Source organism: Tupaia chinensis, unplaced genomic scaffold, assembly GCF_000334495.1.
Source record: "Tupaia chinensis unplaced genomic scaffold, TupChi_1.0 Scaffold144682_1, whole genome shotgun sequence".
Classification (NCBI taxonomy): Eukaryota; Metazoa; Chordata; class Mammalia; order Scandentia; family Tupaiidae; genus Tupaia; species Tupaia belangeri.
Window position 1 is genome coordinate 340,102 of NW_006204543.1, and position 10,757 is coordinate 350,858.

The 10,757-nt window shown below is 55.6% G+C and overlaps 1 protein-coding gene across 1 annotated transcript in view; it reads right to left on the reverse strand.

Annotated features, from left to right (window-relative positions):
- APBA2 (amyloid beta precursor protein binding family A member 2) overlaps positions 1-10,757 on the reverse strand; it is a 90,494-nt gene that overhangs the window by 76,991 nt on the left and 2,746 nt on the right. The window contains exon 2 of the mRNA XM_006167236.2: positions 8,824-8,913. The gene's annotated coding sequence lies outside the window, so the exon portion shown is untranslated. The remainder of the gene's footprint in view (positions 1-8,823; positions 8,914-10,757) is intronic.

A 10,757-nucleotide genomic window follows, 5' to 3' on the forward strand; every position in this document is an offset into this window, starting at 1 on the left:
CCAGGAACGCAGGGAGCATTGTTCCGTGCAGCAGGGGCACTTTCTCTGTTGACCCCTTCCATGTGTCCTCAGAAGAGCTCTTTTACAGCCACTCTGACAGGAAGCCCGGCCTTCCTGGCCAGAGCTCAGCATGGGCTTTGCAGCCTCTACACTGTGCCTAGCACCGTGGCAGGGAAGCCAGCCTGAGGCAGGGCCTCTGCCGAGCCATGACCCCTGTGGCTCTCTTCTTCCAGGCTGGCTCCCCAGAGCACCTCTGCCGGCCCGCAGACAGGCTGACCTGGGATCTGCGCCCGCCCTCTCCTGTGGCCCGCTCACTCGCTCCCACCCCATGCAGGGGCACCTGCTCTGGTGCCCTCTCTGCCAGACCTGATGCAGCCCACAGTTCAGACTCCCATTCTGGCCTGAAAACACAGAGGTTCATGTGTTGTGGGTGCCAAGGCCCTGGGGGCTGGGGAGAGGGGTGGGGGTGCGATGGCCCACCAGGTATCTCTCACTCGTGCGCGGGCACACATGCCGTCTCAGCATAAAGGGTGAGAGTACGTGTGAGAGGCCCACGGCCGACCAGTGCCCCACTGCCTGGCCCCCTGGGTGGGCCTGTGCCAGCCACGAGGGGAGAATGCAGCCTCCGGCAGAACTTCGTCCTCTCGCCTCACTTTCTACAGTGCCCCAGGGCTTCCTGAGACCGAGGGGAGCTAGCACTTGGGGCAGGGCTAGGGCAAGCACAGAGGCCATCCCGAGGGCGGCTGCAGCCCGCACTGCCATTTGCACGCATTTTCTGAGCAGGCAACGGGAGAACACAGCGTGCACTTCTGGAGAAACGGGGCACAGGGAGGTCTCCCACCCACAGGCGTCAGTCCCCGGGCACACCAGACACTCACACACCTGGGGCAGAGACCCGGACCGCAGTGCGTTCACATCTGCCTTCCACAGACCCCGTGTCCTGGGAGCAGCTGCGTCTGTCCTCGGAGGGCCCTCACTACCTCTGGGGGCCATGCACAAGTGTCAGCACTCCTGGGAAGCTCCGGCGCCCAGCCTTCGGTGGTTGGGAGCACGCAGTGAGCACTGGGGTGCCTGCGCTGTGGGACCGACGTCCAGGACCGTGTGGGAGTGTGTGGGCGCCTCATGTGGACACTGCCTGTGCCGTGGCGGGGTGGCTGGTGGAGGCTCCCTCGGCCAGAGCAGGGCTGTACTGCCCCCCGCCCGTCCTGGCACATGTGTTAGCCACCGTCCCCACCTTCGTCCCTCCAGTTGGTGAGAGCAGTCACTCCCTCGTCACCGGTGAGGGCGAGCCCTCTGACCTGAGCGTGACGACGTGGCAGCTGTGTGCGAAGATCAGAGAGGACATGCTCACCCCTGCTGCGTGTATGGGAGGGATGGGAGCCGCGGGGCCACAGAGAGCCCAGAGCGGGTGGGGGCAGAGGGCTTGGAGCCCGAACAAAGACGCCTTTGTGAGCTGCTGTGCGCACGCGCGCTCCAAGGCCAGGCGAGGGAGAGGCACACAGTGATGTCTCCAGGCTCTGCTGGGGCTACGAGGAAGACGGCGCCTGTGCTGAGGACGGGGTGTGCGGGTGGTCCTCACTCCACTGTCATGAGGACGGGGCTTGGCGTGCTCACTACATGCGGGTCTTTTCTCCCACACCGTGGACGCATTTGTGGTCTTGGGAGTTGCACATTTAAGTACAGAGCGGGCAGACCTGTGGACTGTCCACACACCGCGGCTCGCTCTGCTGGTCTGTGTAGCCCAGGCTCATTTGCGTGAGAAGAGGTGGAGGCAGGGTTCTAGGGAGGGATGTTCAACCTGGATTCTGGGCTCAGAGCTGGACAGGGAGGAGCAGGGCTCCCCCGTGGTGTCCTCTACCTGGGAGCCCTGAGGCCTGCTGGGCGTGAGTGGCTCAAGTCCCTCAGCGTGCCCTTCCCAGGGCTCCCGGCCCCGGTCAGTGCTGCTCTCTGCCCGGCGACCTGCAAGACCGAGCCTGCTTGTCCACGTAGTGGCTTAGAAAGTTCTGTGCCCCTACCTTCCTAGAGAAAGAGGGCGAGCCCCTGAGACAGCAGCTAGGTTGGACAGGTGGCATCTGGTGACCTGTGTGGGCCCCCCCCACAGTGCACCTGCCCAGTCCAGCCCAGACTGTGAACTGTTACCACCAGGTGGCAAGATCAGAGAACACAGTCCTGAGAGTAGGAGGCGAGAGAGGAGCAGCTCTCCCTGCTGTGATGCCAGGGTCCTGGTTCTCTGTCGTCACCCCTGCCAGTCATCCAACACCACTGGTCCCTGGGGATGATGCACACTCGCAGGCCTCACCCGACCTGCACATGCCGGTCGTGGGGCCATGCTCAGAAGCGAGCACAGTTTGGGACCAGCAGTTGGCATAATGGCTATGTTGCTGAGCTGAACTCCCATGTGACCGATTGCGGTTCGAGTCCCAGACCCAGTGGCTTAAACTCACGCATGCATGCCCACGATCCCAAGAGGAGAATGGAGGAGAAAGGATTGCGGCGTGGCCATCTCCCTGGGGGGTGATTTCTCGCTTTCTGTCTCTCTCTGTCTTTCTGGCGAATAGCAAAAAAAAAAAAAACAAAAAAAAAACTCTCCCCCCCCAAAAAAAAAAGAAAAAAGAAAAGAAGTAAGCACAGTTTAACGGCCCCTGGTGATTCTAATGTGGCGACCACTACAGTTTCAGAACCATGGGCCAACAGCCCTCCAGACCCCAGGTGGGGCGCTGCAGGAGAGGCAGCGGAGCAAAGGGGCCCACATGGGGCCGGGCAGGGCACTCCGGTGGAGAGAAGGACCCACGCAGGGCAGGCAGGGTGCTCTCCTGAGGCCTGCAGGCTTGGCAGCTGGCCCCAAGATGGTGGGTGCCGAGTCACACCGTGCACCAGGGGCCCAAGAACACCCTGGGAGGTACCACTGCACTAGGAGGACAAAGCCACAGGTGACGGCGCTGCTCCAGCACTAGGGAGACCCAGACAGGCTTCTCCTGCATGGCTAAGTCACAAAAGTGAAAGCCATTTTCCTGTGAGTCATGGAATCTGGTATCTTTTATGCAGCTTTCAGTCCTAGTTCATGAGTCCACCCAGACCTCCAGCTCACATGGCACGCAGTGAGGTCGTGCACAGCAGGGGCATGAGGAGCATCAGTGGAGAGCCTGCTCTCAGGCCGTGGGCTGGCCTGTGTCACCACCCACCCAGCGTAGTCAGGGCAGTAGAAGACACACTACGTAAGCACGGGGAAAGACAGGCAGAGGCTCCTAATATTCATAGACGAAACGGTTGGCCCTGTAGCCTAGTGATTAAGAGAGTTGGATCCCACATGGTCAACTGTGGTTCGACTCCTGGCCCTGGCAGCTTGAAAACATACCAGGATAATTTGCTTACATGCCAAAATCCTGATGGAAGAAATGGAGGAAAAGGATTACGGGAGAGCACTCCACTGAAGGCTGCTTTTTGTCTCTGTTCTCTCTGGTATGCGTACATGCCATCTGGCAATTAAAAACAAACCAAAAATCCAGAGCCAGCCCCATACCTAGTGGATAAGAAAGCTAGATCCCACATAGCTGAGCGCAGTTCAGATCCACCCCAGACGCCTGAAACACAGGCCGTGTGTATGTGCGCATGCGTGCGTGTGTGTGTGTGTGTGTGTGTGTGTGTGTGTGTGCGCGTGCGCATGTGTGTTTGTGATCCAAACCCTGACAGGGTGGAGAGATGGAGGAGGCTGGGTGCAACCACACCTGCTGGGGTGTTCTCTCCCTCCCCTCTCTCTGAATCTCTCTGGTGAGTGCACACACCCACTAGCAATTAAAAAAAGCTTGTTGAAGGACCAACAGGTGGTGTGGTGGTTAAGGCACTGGACTCCAACATGGCCGACCATAGTTCGAGTCCTGGACCTGGTGGCTTGTTTTCTTACTTTCTGTCTCTACCTCTCTCTGGTCAAATTAAAATAAATTAATGAATAAATAAAATTAAATAAACAATTCTTTTTTCTTAATGCTACAGGGCACATGCGCTCTCCAGAAAGACAGAGAGAGACAGAGAGAAAGAAAGGGAGAAATCACCTCCTGGGGGGATGGCCACGCCACAATCCCTTCTCCTCCACCCTCCTCTCGGGATCTTGGGCATGCACATACATGCGTCCGGCGTGAGTTTAAGCCACCGGGTCCAGGACTTGAACCACAATCGACTACGTGGGAGTCCAGTGATGTAGCCATTACGCTAATTGCTGGTCCCCACAATTCTAAAAAAGTCTGTTAAAACATGGTCAGCAGTGAGCCGTGTGCAGGTGGTCAGCAGGGAGCCATGTGCAGGTGGACAGTGGGGAACCGTGTGCAGGTGGTCAACAGGGAGCCGTGTGCACGTGCTCCTGTTTCAAGAGGCCAGCTGAGAGCTGGAGAGATGATGCTAACTATGAGGGTTTAAGAGGGGCTTCTTTTCAGGAAGTAACTTCTTACCATTGCATTACAAACAAGAAACACTCGGGGACAAATGTGGCAAAAGACATGCCAGACCTGTGTGCCGACAATGACAGAACGCTGCCGAGAGGGTAAAGGCCTCTGAGGGAAAGACATGGCGTGTGCATGGCATTAGACTGAGTATGGTCAAGATGCCGCCTCTCCCCAAACAGATTCAACGCCAACCTAACCAGACTTAATGGGCTTTGTGTGGAAATTCATGAGCTGGAAACGGCACTCCATAGTGAGACAGCCTTGAGAAAGGACCGTCGGCGGCTCCACCCCACCTTACAGCAAGACCTGTGACCATGACCCACTGCTACAGTGGCTGCTGGGCCCAGCTGGCAGCACGGGTCACGTGGTGCTCTGTGTTGCTTCCCTGCATGGGAAGGCCACCCCAAGTCTTCCCCATACATGTGGGGCACGCACACACGTGCCCTTGATGCGGCGGCGAAGACCTGCTGAGGGTGTCTCCTCACTCTCACGCACGAGCTCCGTACCATGAGTAAAACTAGATGCGCCCACGTGAGAAAAGCCCAAGAAGTGTCCCCGTGTGCTGGTGTAGCTGGAGGCATTGTCGAGCAGTTACTGGGGTGGGGGCGCTCACTTTCTGCGCAGGACATTTTCACGGCAAGTGGCTGTACCTGCCTCACCTCTGTCACTGTGAGCAGTTCTGCTACGTTTCCTATAACTCGCATTCTGTGGTCTGCCATTTCAGCATCAGCAGTAAACCCCACACACCTTGCATAAGACCCCAGTCACAAACCCACGTCCCGTCTTGCTCCGACAGCCTGAGGATGCCGCGTGGGAATTCCCGCCGATGTGACGTGCGTGTCAGTGTCTGACGGCGCAGCACTCACCGCAGCTGTGGCAGACGGCCAGGTCAGGGCTCCAACTGCGATTCGAGGGGGCCTGCTGGGCCACTGGGGCACCGACCCAAGACAGATGCACTTCCACTCTGGCCCGCCAGATTGTTGGCTGACTCCCTTGGGGGCGTCACCTGGGCCACCCTGGGGCACCATGCCACACTGGGCCACTGAGTGAACAGAAGGGAGGGCCTGCAGATGGAAGCCTGAATGCCTGTGTGTCTTGATCTCAGGGCACCGTCTCATCTGTGCTCAGCCTACTGACAGAACGGACGGTCAGGGTAAGACTCCAGGGCATAAAAACCTAACAGTTGTACAATTATGTGGGAGAGCCAGAACAGCAAAACCCAGCCCAACGCAGTGCTTGTTTAAGTTATTTGTAAGTACTATGGTTAACAGAGGGTTTAAAATTACTACGGTATTAATACTTTGTTGATATGTGGAAAAAGACAGGTGCGAGTTTTGTTTGAAAGGACCCAGGACTCCATTACTCCAGAAATTATGTACTTTACCACTCCTGGGACTGGTGGTGACACAATTTTTTCAAGAGACTTCTGCCTTAGGATGCATGTGCTTGTTGGAGAGAGAGAGAGAGACAGTGAAAGACAAATCACTCCCTAGGGGGGAAGTGGCCATGCCACAGTCCCTTCTCCTCTATTCTCCTCCTGGGATCTTGGGCACACAGGCCAATGTGCTCAGTATGAGTTTCGAGCGACCAAGTCTGGGGCTCGAACCACGGTTGGCCATGGGGGAGTCAGCAAAGTAATCACTGCACCACCTGCTGGCCCCGCCCACCCAGTTGTACTAGCTTGCCCCTTGGAAGCTTCTGGTCCAGGCCACGTGGCTCTGCGGCAGGTTTCCCGAGGCTCAGCTGGGAGCTGTCTCCACGTCGAGGGCCTCCACTCCCTGTGGTGCTGGTTGGCCAGTCTTCTCCACATGGCGGCTGCTCTGCCAGCTCTTAGGGATCCCGTCACACCCCACACAGCTCCTCTGTTCTGGCTCTCTACGCCATGCAGCTCCTGCTCTGTGCTTCTGGCCCCTGGCCTGTGTACCCTCTCTGACAACTTCTTCCATTGCATCTCACATGGATGGAGGAGTCTCAGTGCATGAGAGCGAGGTGCACTCCCTGCAGGCCTGGTCCCGCTGCAGTCCTTCTCATGTAATTCTCCAGCCTGCTGGTGGCACAGGAGCCCTGGTGGGCCATGTAGGGTCAGGCTTGCTGGCCCAGCGCCCAGGTCACTGTGCTGTGGGTGGCCCTGCAGTCCCTCTTTGCTGCCCTCACCGGGCACGGTGGGCCTGAGGACACACTATAGGTATGCTGCTGCCCTCTTTATGAGTGCAAAGTGGCCACGCAGGACATGTCCCATGTGCTTCAAGTATCCACCCAGGACCCCACGGGACATCTCCCAGGTCCCAGGACTACAGTGAAAGACAAATCACTCCCTAGGGGGGAAGTGGCCATGCCACAGTCCCTTCTCCTCTATTCTCCTCCTGGGATCTTGGGCACACAGGCCAATGTGCTCAGTATGAGTTTCGAGCGACCAAGTCTGGGGCTCGAACCACGGTTGGCCATGGGGGAGTCAGCAAAGTAATCACTGCACCACCTGCTGGCCCCGCCCACCCAGTTGTACTAGCTTGCCCCTTGGAAGCTTCTGGTCCAGGCCACGTGGCTCTGCGGCAGGTTTCCCGAGGCTCAGCTGGGAGCTGTCTCCACGTCGAGGGCCTCCACTCCCTGTGGTGCTGGTTGGCCAGTCTTCTCCACATGGCGGCTGCTCTGCCAGCTCTTAGGGATCCCGTCACACCCCACACAGCTCCTCTGTTCTGGCTCTCTACGCCATGCAGCTCCTGCTCTGTGCTTCTGGCCCCTGGCCTGTGTACCCTCTCTGACAACTTCTTCCATTGCATCTCACATGGATGGAGGAGTCTCAGTGCATGAGAGCGAGGTGCACTCCCTGCAGGCCTGGTCCCGCTGCAGTCCTTCTCATGTAATTCTCCAGCCTGCTGGTGGCACAGGAGCCCTGGTGGGCCATGTAGGGTCAGGCTTGCTGGCCCAGCGCCCAGGTCACTGTGCTGTGGGTGGCCCTGCAGTCCCTCTTTGCTGCCCTCACCGGGCACGGTGGGCCTGAGGACACACTATAGGTATGCTGCTGCCCTCTTTATGAGTGCAAAGTGGCCACGCAGGACATGTCCCATGTGCTTCAAGTATCCACCCAGGACCCCACGGGACATCTCCCAGGTCCCAGGACTAGGTAAAGCTTTCTGTCTTCAACCGTGGGCTAGTACTCACCTTGTGAGACCCAGGAATGGCCACTGGGTGTGCTCCTTGTTACTGGGCCACTAAAGGAGCCCACACAGGAGCTGGTGAGCTGACTTTACCATCATGCCCACTTCAGCACTCACTGACCTCTCCACCTACTGCATTCCAGCACTACAGTACCTCTGCAACACAACTACAGATACAGCATCGCCTTCCCTACAGTACCTCTGCAACACACCTACAGATACAGTGTCGCCCTCCCTACAGTACCTCTGCAACACACCTACAGATACAGCGTCGTCCTCAATAGAGTACCTCTGCAACATATATACAGATACAATGTCGCCCTCACTAGAGTACCTCTGCAACATATATACAGATACAGTGTTGCCCTCACATAGGCCAATACTGAATAAGATGTATTCAAATTCCAATAAAATGTGTCCTTTCCATTGTCTTTCGCTAAGATTCAGGCTTCAGACACTGGCTGACAGGTAACAGGTGTGGAAGAGTCCTGTACTTTGATCTCCCAGCCTGTGAGCTCATGATCCAACAGTCCTGTCTTGCAGGGCAGACTCACATTAACCACACCTATTTGTCAAGTGGGGCTGATATCAGTGCCTGGTTCCATACAACTGTCGGGAGCTCAGAATGTTTGGCGGGTTGGGGGACGGGGTTGGACCCACATACATCTTCTGGAGGATGCGGTGTGGACACCTATCGAGGCAGGGACCAGAGAGGAGGTGACCGGGGTAGCTGTCAGGAGACAGGGACAAGGGCCCCATAGCTGGGCCTGCCTGGCTGAGCTCAGGCTTCTTACAATCCCTTCACTGAGCAGGGGACAGCTACGCGGGAGTCCACGCATTGGAGATCCCTGCCTTGGGCTCTCCGGTGGCCTCAGGAGCCTCTTTGCTTTGACACAGGGTGGAATGGCCAGTGGCTAGCTGCAGACGACCCCTCTGCCTTTACCTTCCTCTCTGTCTTTGCAAAGGGAGGAACAAGGACAGCGCCCCCCGACTTCTGCAGTTACACACCGTGTCCCTGTGGACAGACATTCCACTACACAACATACGTGGTCATGTCTGCCACGTGGCAGCCACAGAAACAGGGCACTAGACAGTGACGAGAAACTCAGATGTGAGCAAGAATTGCAAAGGCTCTTACGCAGCCCGATGGGCTGCCTATGCCGTTCAGACCGCAAGGTCCCTCTCTCACTAACCACAGGTTCGAGAGTTCCAGTAACAGGACCGGCACTGACCTTCACTTCTGCTCTGTCCTCCCAAGGGTACTGGCGGCGTGTCCTCGGACCTTCCCACCTCACCACTGCTTTGGGTATCGGACACCCGAGCTGCAAGAGAAGACCGCTCGAGTTGCTGAGCCTCTGGAGTTACAGCCCCGACCTCGGGCTCACGGCCACCACGTGTGCAGTCCCGAGCTGGTGCTCCATCACCTGCCACTATTTCTGATTCACTGCAGTTAATTATCCCATCTGATTTGTAGTTGCTATGAATCTTTGATCCAGCAGGCTTTCTCTGAAACCTCAGCAGAAAAGCAAGGAAGACATGGAAACTGCTTTAGTAATTTGAGAGTATTTTGAAGCTCCTTTAAAAACTTACTGCAGGTCGGGAACCAGCAGTTACCATAATGGCTATGCCGCTGGACTCCCACGTAGTCGACCGCGGCTCGCGTCCCTGGACCCGGTGGCTTAAAACTCACACCAGGCGCGTGTGTGTGCATGCCCAAGATCCCAGGAGGAGAATGGAGGAGAAGGGATTGCGGCGTGACCATCCCCCCTGGGGGGTGATTTCTCGCTTTCTGTCCCTATGTCTCTCTGTCTGGTGAGCGCACGCGCCCTATAGCGAAAAATCCTCTCCAAAAAACAAACAAACAAACAAAAACCTTACTGCAGGGGCCAGCAGATAGCGTAGTGGTCACATTGCTGGACTCCACATGGCTGGCCACAGTGCTGACCCGGTGGGGCTTGAAACTCACGCCTGGCGTGTGTGTGTGCATGCCCAAGATCCCAGGAGAAGAATGAGAAGAGATTGTGGAGTGGCCATCCCCTCTAGGGGGTGATTTCTCACTTCCCTCTCATTGTCTGTCTCCATCTCCCCAGAGAGCACAAGCACACTAAGGCAAAATCCTCTACCCATCCATCAAAAAAGGCAACTTATTACGAAAACCTACAGTGAGACATGCAGACACCCATCGGCCCACTGCCACTGTGTGGAAGCACTCCAAGTACTTCCTTCCTTCTGGGGTGGCTTACTCGGTGGGGTTGTGCCGCCCTGACCACAGAGACTCGCGTCATTATCTTCACTTACAACAATCAAGTGTGCACCTTCAAAAGAATACAACGCTCACACAGATCGAAGAAATGACTCCACTACCTTTACTTGCCTTATGTGCATGTCAAGACTAAAACACATCACAACCTTACATTTAAATGGGTTAAAACAACAAAATTAACTCAACGGAAATTTGCTGAGCACTTACACGGAGCAGGCCCTAACAGTCTATACCCTAGAACATTCTTACAAAGTCAACTACAACCACTGCTAATTAATCTCTTAAAGTTTAGATAGAAAATACAGTATATTTTAGATCTAGTCTCATAGCTCAGTAGCTTACCCAGGTTCAAATCCCAGCCCTGGCAGCTTGAAAAACATATTGGGCCCTGGTCACTGTATGTCCATTATCCTGACAGTCTCACTCTCTAGAGAGAGTGAGATGAGAGTGCCTTCTTGACTTATACACATATATATATATAGTATACACGTGTGTGTGTATATATGTATATGTATATAAAGTCTGAGGACGTACTTGACTATACGTGTGTGTGCGCATATATGTGTATGGACATAAAGTCTGAGGACGTACTTGACTACACGTGTGTGTGCGCATATATGTGTATGGACATAAAGTCTGAGGACGTACTTGACTACACGTGTGTGTGCGCATATATGTGTATGGACATAAAGTCTGAGGACGTACTTGACTATACGTGTGTGCGCATATATATGTGTGTATGGACATAAAATCTGAGGACGTACTTGACTATACGTGTGTGCGCATATATATGTGTGTATGGACATAAAATCTGAGGACGTACTTGACTATACGTGTGTGCGCATATATATGTGTGTATGGACATAAAATCTGAGGACGTACTTGACTATACGTGTGTGCGCA